General features: G+C 49.3%; 1 long non-coding RNA gene across 1 annotated transcript; it reads right to left on the bottom strand.

Annotated features, from left to right (window-relative positions):
- Positions 1 to 985: 985 nt before the first annotated feature.
- On the bottom strand, positions 986 to 5,031 carry LOC120401831. Its single transcript, XR_005596766.1, has 2 exons — positions 4,866 to 5,031; positions 986 to 1,576 (listed from the first exon to the last, which is right to left on the bottom strand). It is a non-coding gene; the product is annotated as an uncharacterized LOC120401831 (long non-coding RNA).
- Positions 5,032 to 11,269: the final 6,238 nt, after the last annotated feature.

The following is an 11,269-nucleotide window of genomic DNA, read 5'->3' as shown; positions in this document are numbered from 1 at the left end:
GCCAGGGTGTGACACAGATGTAAGTGACAGGGCACGCATTCTCTCTCCTTCACACTGATCAAATGGAAGGCTTTGTTCTAGAATAATAGCGAAAGAAGTGCAGGCTTCCAAAAACTGATCTTGCTGCCTCTTCCCATGCAGATGTATAACTGTAGAAGTCTGTGGGATGTACCCACACTAGCTAGACATACCTGCATGTGCACCCGTAAATAGATACCTGCACCCGCAGTCATCAGGGTTGTTCCTAGGGTCACATGTACAATCACACACATTTAATTTGCACATGTACTTGCACTTCTGCATGCCTGATGTCAGTGCCTCAGCTCACCCACAGTGATGGCAGCTGAGGATCTGGTCAACATAGTCCGACTCCTCTGCTCCTAGGGTGATGCCCCTCCCCTGACATGCTGACACACATGATCCCCTAGACAGCACTCTTCTGCACATTCACAGGGATGCTGTTCCCTGTGCGACATCTGGAGGAACTGGCCTAGCGGGCTGAAGGTTGGCTGGTCTGATTAGGGGGATTTAGACTAGGAAATGAAGTGGGAGTGCAGAGTTTGCTTCATGGGGAAGATAATCCTAAAGGTCAAATTGTAACAGAGGAAAAGGAGATGGAGCAATTTGCCAGGAAGTAGCAAATAACCTCTTAGATGCTAGGAGATGGACTGAACTAGCCCCGCAGAGCTGTGGTGGGGTCAATCGGATGTAATCTATTTCAAAGTGCCTGTGAAGGGGGAAAGCAAGGGGTAGCACTCTGCAGTGAAAGCCTTTGCACACTGTGACCCAAGGAGTGAAATAACCAGCAGACCCCGAAGGACAGGACAAAAAGCAAAGCTTAATGGCTAAAGTTAGACACACATCATAAAGGGGGCGGGGGGAGCAGAATCAGAGTTAGCATCAGCTACAAAACGTGCGCAGCAGAAAAAAAGCAATCAATAAATTCCTGCCTAATCACATACCATCAATGGCAAAGTCCCAGCACTGGTAGTCATGGAGGATTTTAATTACAGTTCCCACGTGTCTGCTGGGAAACACACAAGACTGAACACCAGCCAGCAGGTTCAATGGGTTCAATACCATTTTTCTGATTCAAAGAGACCAAGTGGGTTGCTGGCTCAGGGAACCAATAATGAGATATGAGCCTTTCACCTCAAGGTCACTTTCTAGTGACCCATGCTTCTTACCACCAGATTGCTGTTCACGGCCTGTGTGAAATGACGGGGGAAACTTGGACCAGTTCCTAGTGGACCAGCACCTGTCACACAAAACGCACGTCCACAACCGGCACTAATTGGCCCCCTGCTTGACAGCCTCAGCAGAGCCGCCAAAGAGTGAACGGGCCACCGTGACTGAACTCCCCTAGAGGTGGTGTCTGTAAGTCAGAACTGTGATACACCTGCCCTGCTCCTGCCTGTGCTGAAGCTATTTGGGGATCAGCCATGGGGAGACATCAGCCCAGCAACTTGCACCACGGCTAAAATCATTTACAAGCCCAGGCACTCTTGGGAAGGCTTTCGAAGGAGAGCAGTTCCTTCCGTCCGCAGCGAGAAAGAGGATTAGGAAGGTCTGTCCCCTTTAAGAAAAGAAGAAAAAACCCATTCAGAAGGCTCTCCCAGCTGACGCACAATGGAATTCCACCTCCTTGCCTAGCACAGAAATGATAATTAGAGGTTCAGCAAACAGGAGAGAAAGAAAACTGCTCCTTGCCCTCCCCCAGTCTCATGACTTGTGTCACACGAGGGGAGGTGGTGGGTGTGCTGTGCGGGGCCCAATTAGCTTTTTTAACCCTTTCCTTTCCCTCCCGGGGCTGCTCTTGGGGAGGCCCTTCCCCCACACTGTGAGCAAGTTCAAGCTGTTTGCATTATTGGCTGGGCTGATGTCTCAGTGTTGCACCTGTTTGTTCAAAGATCACATCTAGACAGAGCTATTTGGATCCATCCCATCTACATTTCCCAGCAGTCGGCATCTCTTATAACCTTCCCGGCCACAGCCTGGCGGTTTATCAAAGGTGGTGGCCGTGTGCGCATGGCATGCAGGTGAGGAAATACTTGATGAAAACTGCTTCCTATGCAGCAGCTCTGTCCAGTCTGCTTTACTGGAATTTTTCTCCTTTGGGGGCAATTTTTCTCTTCCCCACCTGCTTTTTCACATGCTGCCAAGTTCTCTCTGTCGACTGCAGAACAGACTTTACCAGGGACAGTTCATTTTCAAAGCCCAGCAGCATGGGGCCTTTCCAGCCCCAGAGCCCCACTGGTTATAGAAGGGATTGTGCAGCTCCATGTACCCACAATGCCTTGAGATCTTCACTTTGGTTTTCTTTTCCAGTGGAAGTAGGACCATTCAAAGTAAGAGCCACATGCTGTGGTCAGAGCTCTGCCTGAGCGTCTCAGCTGCTCTTCGCTCCCAATTATAACACCTCTCTTGAATCCAGAGTTCCCTCTGACCCACAGGGAACCTGGCATGATGCCACTGCTTATAACCGAACAGTATTGACATCAGAAATGCTGAATCCTGACACCAAGATTCAGGGAGATTTGGGGCATCTTAAATGAATTCCACAGCACTTGGAGCATTCTTTGTGTGCATGTGGGGTTTGTTGTTGACATGTATTTTTCATGCATTTTTTAAAAGCCAGGACCGTGCACTGGGTCCTCAGTAATTAGGGAGCTGGGTGTGCTGTGCTAATGCACCTCGATGCTTTGTTTGTTAGTGACTTCCACACATTTCATGCACCATTCTGCACTGCAAATGCTATCTGGATTGGTACAGCTCAGCCAATGCCCCTCACCCCTGACCTGCAGCCCCCCTGCTATCCCAGCCCTGGGTTCCCCACACACAGTTCTGCCAGTGCCCCTCACCCCTGACCTGCAGCTCCCCTGCTATCCCAGCCCTGGGCTCCCCACACACAGCTCTGCCAGGGCCCCTCAGCCCTGACCTGCAGCCCCACTGCTATCCCAGCCCTGGGCTCCCCACACACAGCTCTGCCAGTGCCCATCGCCCCTGACCTGCAGCCCCCCTGCTATCCCAGCCCTGGGCTCCCCACACACAGCTCTGCCAGTGCCCCTCACCCCTGACCTGCAGCCCCCCTGCTATCCCAGCCCTGGGCTCCCCACACACAGCTCTGCCAGTGCCCCTCACCCCTGACCTGCAGCCCCCCTGCTATCCCAGCCCTGGGCTCCCCTCACACAGCTCTGCCAGTGCCCCTCACCCCTGACCTCTGTTACTCCAGTCAAATGCAAGTTCAAACGCTTTCCAAAGATGTCAAGTTTGCACAGTACACTGTACATATCTTCTGTGTCTTCTTCAGCAACAGGTCCGCTGTTGGCGCTCAACAAATACTAAGTACTAATGACATTAATCTCTGCCTCGACGAGGTGTCACAGCAGTAGCAGCGTCCAGGAGTGTAGGGCATTTTTCACACATATGGCCATTTAGCGTTATTATCCATTCAGGATTCCAAGGCAGGCTATCACAGGTGGAGATGCTATTTCTGCCTGGCAGCAGCTCCTGAACCAGGATTCACCAGCAAGCCAAATTTCCTGGAGGCTTTTTGATTTGGTCACTAGAGGCAAAGACAAGCTAGCCCTGAAGTCAGGTGTCCATGTGTGCAAGTCGAATAGTCCTTCTGCTTCCCCTCGCTCAGGCTCCCAATCTCAGTCACGCAGAGTTTGAGAGGGCAGGGCCCTTTGGTTCAGCTAGGAGAGTTCACAGATCAATGCCAGTGCAACTGTGATGTGAGCAACACTGTAAGGGCTTGGTTTTGTGCAGCCTCCCCACCCGCTGCCCCTCACCGTCCCTTTACCAGGGCTGATGATATTCCTGCTCTCAAAAAGGTGGTACCAAGATTGCTCCATATCCAAAAAAGACCTGTGGCTTTAAGAGTCTGATCCAAAACCCACTAAACTCAATGGGGAATCTTCCCATTGACTTCAGTGGACATTGGTTCACGTAAGGCATGAGCCAGAGTCCAGTGTGTAAGGGAAACATGGAGTAGGATGTGCTTCTCCCTTCCCATCAACCATCAATCAAGCACAGGGAGCGAAAGGCTGGCCATGCTGAGCAATGCTGCAGGGAGCAGCTCCAGCCACAGTTGAGTTTTAATCCATTTACACTCATGTTGGTGTCTTCAGAACTCCAGGGTCCCCAGTCCAGGCTGTGCCGTGTTTCCAAGCTGGAGTCAGGATTGGCAGGTGTCACGTGAGGAGAACGAGCTCTAACAGTGGAATCCAAGAGCACAGGGCTGCTGCTGACTATGGTCAGCATGGGAGCCATGTCCTTAGCCTGAGGAGCTGTGTTTGTCAGACCCACCCAACAGTGACACGGGGTCTGTAAGAAAGTACAGGTGTGAATCCTTTCAATGCACACAGCTTGTACATGCTGAGCAGCTGGGTGGCCTTGTTGCTGGCCTCTGGTGACAAGAGGACCCCAAGAGGTCGTTGTGTCAAAGGGCAGCAGATTCTATGGGATTCATGTCACTCAGTAAAACTTGGATTAACCAAATACACCCGACTTTAATGGTTTCTGACTCCCCCTTGTACACATGTTTCACAGGATGGTTACATTTGTACTTTATCAAATACACCGGGTATAGGAAAGGAAGGGACCATTCTCCCCACCCCCGCTCCCTCAGGCTGCCATTAAGTCTGTTTGCCTGTGATTCCTTCCAGCTGACAGAGCCAGTCTGCTAGCCGTTAAGTTAAACAGAGCTTGTCCTGTAATAACCCCGTTGAGGCTGCTAATTGGTACCAGCACCTAGTCGATGCCTTGTCCTAGCCTCTGGCTGGCAGTTAGCTGTGCGGAGCTCCAGCACCGAGAGTTCAGCTGTAGCCCCTGCTCCAGTCACCTAGCTAAGGGGCCCTTACCTCACTGTTGCCACTTCTGAGCCTCCTCTCACGTTTTATTCTGGAATAGGGACTTTTACATCAGAGCAGGCCTGGGGGCATAAAAATCCTTATTACAGAAAGCAACTGACCTCGTCCATGTTCCCCCACTGCTAGAGTTAAAGACAGAAGTGTTTCTTTCTGCCAGAACCAGCCACAAAGTCATCATGAACCTCTCCTTATGACATCACAGTGCGTTGCCAAGTAAATGATGGTGACATCACAGCCTCACAGCAGCATATGGCTTCACTGCAGGGAGAGACTACATTGCAGTTATACACCGTGGTACATGCATTAGCCCAATAAGAAAGGCTGTGAAGAGGGCTGCCTCTGCTGAAACACTGAGAGGACTGGAACTTTGAAATACACATTGTTCACTAAGAATGCATAGCACTCATACAGCATTGGGCTTTATGGCTTGTTAGGGACAGGCAAATAACCAAAAATAGGTCCCAGGGATATTCATCCAGTCCATTTGGGATGTGTTCATGTATCACACTGGCAAAGTAGATGTTGCAGCCCATGCTACAGGCCAGTCCACCACAGGATAAAAACCTAGTACTCCTAACAGAGTTATTCCTGTAGCTCAAGTAGCAGCACTGCCTCTTTTGATCCTGGGGGTTCTGAGTTCAAATCCTGATGATGGCCTATCCGGATGTGATTATATTTATCCTCTTCACATTCATTTTCCAAAAGTATTTGAGAAATTGAATTTATTGGCATAAATGTTGGCGGGACTCAAATTTCAGAGTTGCGTGTGCCAGCATTCACAGAAACTAATTTTTAAAAGTGCTCACACAACTATTCACTGCACAAGGGCTTGTTTGCTCACCCACTCAGGGAACAGAAACAAATACCACAGGACTTATATGAGGAGTCACCGCAATAGCACTTGTGGAATTTCAAATATTTGCCATCGGTCAAGTGAAAAATTTCAAAAAAGGTATTTATCACATCAACTAAATCAACAAACAAAATTCAGGGAGATCACACCTACCTGTGAATATTCTGCAGACTGACAAAAGGGGCAGAATCTGTCTGACAAATTGTCTATTGTTAAATATTTGCTCAACTCCAGTTATTGTTGGTCTTTTGTTGCACATTTCCTAAGTGATTAACTAATTAATCAGTGTCATTGTCCTTGTTTTACAGATGGGAGAATGGGCTGGTGTTCAGAGGTGCTGAATATTGCTGCTCCCAGGGATATTACTGGAGTTGTAGTGCTTAGAACCTCTAAGAATCAGGACCCTTTAGGGGTCTCAAGTTGGGCACTGAAAGCACCTCAAATTAGAGGCCACTTATGAAAGTTTGGTTCTAAGGCCCAGATCCACAAAAGTACTTCAGATCCTAACTTCCATTGAAATCAGTAGAAGTTAGGAACCTAAATACCTTTGTGGATCTGGGCCTAAATGACTTGGTCAAAGTCACCTATAGACTCCAGAGCAAAACTCGGATTAGATCGCAGAAGTTCTTGGTGCCCGAGTTTGATCCTCTAGGCAACGCTGCTTCTCTCTGACGAGCCTGCTATTTGGTAAAGCTCCCCTGCAGCATGAAAGTCCTTCAGGAGGGCTCCCAAACAATAAAGAAATAACCTCTTTGGCATCCTTCACTGTACGCCTTCTGTGTACACATAGGGCAGCGTTCTCCTGGTGAAGCCCTCAGACCCCCAAACGTACACAGGAGCCTCAACCAGACCAGACACAGATGCCATTAACCCCTGGGTACTGAGTCCTGACACTCTCTAACTATTCCTCACATGGGATCCACTTCAGAGGGATTGGGATAGGAGATCCACAAATCAACAGCAGACCATTCTCCTGGAGTCCACTGAGGCAGCGTGGCCCCGGAGGCGCATTCCACTGCCTGAGAAATGCACTATCCAGTAGTCCCTCCACAGGGAAGTGGGCCACACCAACACACGCAGCGTGGGAGAACAGGTATCGAATATAATTGCCCTGCTCCCAGGAAATATGTTTATGCAGCCACACTCTGGGGTCCTGGGCAGTAACAGAGAAGGGGTGTTGGGATCCCCGCTGGGACCCCATTACAGGAGGGGATTCTCTTTCTTTTGCTCTTTACAGAGTTACAACCTTGAAAGCCTTTTGCGGAGACAGTAAGGTCCTTTGAGCTTATTTACCAGATTCTCCTCCTCCTAGTTAGGAGCTGACCCAGCCTCCCAGGGCTTCTTTGCATGTTTGTTATGGAGCTGCCCATGGTTTGTGCCACACAGCTAATTCTGCTTACAAACACACAGCTCCCTGTGCTGCCCTGTAGCCTCCAAAACATCCCATAGAGTTCAAGCAATCATTCAGCCCAGACCTGAAAATCTCTGCACTTGCTTCCTCTGCAGGGATATTAATGAGCCCAGGTGGCAGGGGAGACTGTTCAGAGGAGCAGAATTCACCCTGGTGGTGGTCTTAACCAAAATATCCTCCATCCTCAGCACTGCTATGTTTCAAGGTGGGGGCCTGTCTGCTCCCCTCCATCCCAGTGGTACTGCATTTCCATGGCACTGCGCACAGAGAATGTGCTGTGGGATGAAAGAGGCTCTAGCAATGGAGATTGATAATTGATTGTGATTATCTACTGTGATTTGTTAATTTGGGGGAATACCATGAGGAGGGAACCTTCTTTAATCAGGGAAGAGGGTTTGTAACTAGGTGATCTTAATTGAGGTGCATCAGCCCCAGGAGGGAGATGGACTAAACCTGATGTCTATGACCTTAAGTGATGTGAGAACCTTATTGCGTGGTTGGAGTGGTGGGAGTGTGGATTTTCTTGCCCCACCCAGAAGGACCAGCTCCATTTAAAAGCGAGCAGCTGCACTGGTAGCTGGAGAGAAAGAAATTGCATGGGTTTGGCAGGCTGTAGAAAGTCTGGGTACTTAATAGTTGGGGGGTTGAAATGTGCCTGGGCTGGCAGAGCAGAGGTTAGGCTAAGTCCTGAGCAGCAGCAGAAAGGATCTGAAAGCCAGATGGTTCTTGTTAGAGGTTAATTTCCTTGGTGTGAGGGATAAAAGAACAGGAGGGGCTGAAGTAGTTCCTAGTGTCTGAGGAGGGGAAAGCCCAGTGAAAAGTACTTGGGGAGGGGAGAGCGCCACTAGCACTCCCCCTTTCAGTGTGTCCTCCAGCCATCCCAAGTCTTTCTGCGTGACCCTGCAGCAGGGCAATAAGAGTAAATTCCAAGGTCTCTGCTGAGCTGAAGGCCAGGCTAGGTCTCTGCTCCACTCACTGTGGCTAGGCCAGAGCAGGGCTGTTGGGAGAGGAAGGGGAGCCCTGGTTGGGTGAAAGGAAGGGCCAGGAAATGGGTTAGGAGGAGTGCTGTCTGCAACCCACAGGATGGCAAACTGTACCCAGGTGTGGGCTGCTGGGTGATGTTGGCCCTGGATCCCCCAGACCACAGAGAGTCCCAGCATGGTGGTTATTTATCTGCCACGTCACCCCATGGAGATGAGAAAGGGAAGGAGACTGGGTTTGTCAGGAGTGGGGAGGGTGTGCTCCGGAGCCCCAGATGAGCAGATCACTAAGTCTAGTACATCTTCCTGTGCATGGGGAATCCTGGGCCAGGAGCTGAAAGAGCAGCTGGTTTCCCTGGCCACCTCTAGACAGTTTATTTTATGTTAGCATTGGTGTGATGGCCCTGTTCCTCTTATGCACGTGAATGGGGAAGGGGACACATGCTCACCACACCACTCCAGTCAGCCTTTCCATCTGCTACAGTAAGGGCCCCATGGCTGCCTCAGTCCTGCATCCAGCTGGGGTGTTGTAAGGAAGCCAGGAGTTTAGTCATGGTACTTTCCTAGGTTCCACCCACTAAACACCAAAAGGGGATTTTGCAGTTCATCCTATCACCCCTCTTCTGTCTTGTGCACTTTGATGAGCAGTGAAACTGCTAACAATGGTCACCTTCCAGTGTCATCATTAGAGTCCAGAGTTAACATCTCATTGCAGTAAATAGAAGATAGTTCATGTTTCTTGGTGCTTTTGTTTCAAGCTGTTTGCAGACTCACTCCTTTTTAGTGCTATCAGTTTGCATTTTTAAAGTTATAGCAACCATAAAGGGGGGAGAGACTGAGGTTGCTTCTTTTATGGAAGCCTAGATTTTGGAGCACAAGATGACAGCCTCGAGGTGAAAATAACAGCTCACCAAGCTGGCCAAGTTCCACCCCTGCAGGAAGCAGTGGGAAGGGGGCTGTGAGCAGTGACAGTCCCTAAATCTGAGGTGCGCAGTGGCAGAAGAGCTGGGTGATCATCAGAGAGGCTTGCGAGGGGAACAATGGGGTGGGGAGAAGCAATGAGTTTGGAACTGCCTCAGGCACCGCGTCTTAAGACCGGTCCTGTGAACTGGCAAACTTCCCCAGAGAGACCTGAACCAGACGCTGATCTGACCACTTGGCATCCAGAGGAACTTGAAGAGCGAGAGTCAGGAGGTGGTTCCAGGCCATTAACTTCTGCCAGCCACCAGAGGAAAGAATGGAACTCGATCCCAGATATGCTGAACGCTGATGGACAAACCTCATTCATTCATCTCTGAATTATTTAAAAGTATAAAAAGGGATGGGAAGGCATGGAAGAAGCAGGAAATAGCAATAAATAGGCACGCATGACATCCTGCATACACAATAAAGCTGCTTGAATTATTCTTTATGAACGGTTTGGCAAACGTAACTCCTTTTTCAAACCAGTTCTACCCACTTGCTATTTGTAATTACCTGGTGGGAAGTTTGTGAGGGGATTTTAGCCCACAGATTCCCACAGGTACTCTTCGTAGACAGATTATTGGAGGAATACCACCTACCTAGGCATTTGTGGCTCTCGTTGCTATAATATCAGCCTGCCTCCTTAATATCCATGCACTTATCTACACATACCCCCTAGCAGGGCAGGAGAGGGTTGTTATTCCCATTGTTCTGATGAGGAACCTGAGGCGTAGAGATTGTGACTGGTTCAAGATCATGCAGTGAGTTTGTGCTAGAGCTGGGAATTGAACCCAGAGCTGTCGAATCCCGGGCCAGTGTCCTTTAATCACAAAACCATCTTTCTGAATTCATTATTTGAGTTGTCACATGGTATTGTTTCTGTTCTCTGATTGGCGGCCCTAAACTACTTCCTCTAGTGAATGTTTCAATGAATGCATCTCAGCTACAGGAGCCGTCTTCACTTTTGATGAACAAAACTTCTCCTGCCCTAATGCTGATGGACAGAGAATGAGAGAGCTATGAAGGGGGCTCAACCAAAATTCAGTTCCAAATTTGAGAAAATTACTATTCGTAGGGATGATTTGTATTACAGCAGTACCTGGGGGCCTCCACTGAGATTGGGGTCCCAGGCTGTTATGTTCAGAACATACATGTGGCAAGAGACAGTCCCTGCCAAGAGCTTACAACCTAGGCAAGATAGATACAAGTTGGGAGAAAGGTGCTATTTTCCCTGTGTTACTGAGGGGGAGCTGAAGCACAGAGAGATTAATCAACTTGCCCAAGGTCCCACAGTGAGTCTGACAGAACCAGGATTGGAACCAAAATCTCCTGGGTCCCAGTCCAGTGCCTGACCTACAAGCCCATCCTTCCTCTGGTGAAAACTTTTCCCCTCTGTTCATCAAGCTCTTAATTCACAGCAAACATACAGAGCAAAATAGAAGGCATTGGGGGAAATGTTATATTCCCAGATACGTCCTTAACGGGGGTCCTGACAACATCCTGCAAACCAGACCCAGCACTGCAAGTATATATGACCGAGTCACTTCAAACAGAGGTTGCTCACGTTCACAATAGCAAAGATAAATGGTGCATCCTAAACCTGGAACCTAAACACATACACTGACCTTTAATTAGTCATCTGTTTCCAACGAGGCGGACAAGCCGGCTGTGAACTTACCTCTATCTTAATTGCACTGATAAGCTTTCCCTTTGCAGCACTATCAAGCTCAGCTCTGTGCTGCTGTATGTGCCCAGTTGCCAAGGAGCGATGCAGCAGGCTGGAGCCCTTCACAGGCACTTGCAGGGTTGTTACTCGCCACCTTCTGAACAGCATGCGCTGTGCTGGGCAGGGTCTGGGGTAGCGCAAAAACAATGAAACTCCGTTCGTATATATCAGCGAGAGAGCTGGTCTGTGCCTCTGAGCAACCTCGGAGGGTGGGAGCAGAGATGTTACAAAGAGAGTTTAGGGTGCAGAGAGAGAGGCATAAGAAAAGAAGCTGTGGTGAGTAAAGATCAGTTTCCCCCAGTCCAATGGGTGAAATCTCACCCCATTATTTAAAATAAACTCCTCCTGGTTCTTGTCACGCACCCATCAAAATCTAAGCCAAGCCTGAAAGCTCCATACCAGATATGAAGAGCTCCCTGCCTCTGCTCCTGGCTCTGCCCTATGGGAGAGTGATTGCAGGCA

Source organism: Mauremys reevesii, linkage group 3 (genome assembly GCF_016161935.1).
Source record: "Mauremys reevesii isolate NIE-2019 linkage group 3, ASM1616193v1, whole genome shotgun sequence".
Lineage (NCBI taxonomy): Eukaryota > Metazoa > Chordata > Testudines > Geoemydidae > Mauremys > Mauremys reevesii.
The sequence above is the reverse complement of the archived record's forward strand: the minus strand, read 5'-3'. Positions and strand labels throughout refer to the sequence as shown.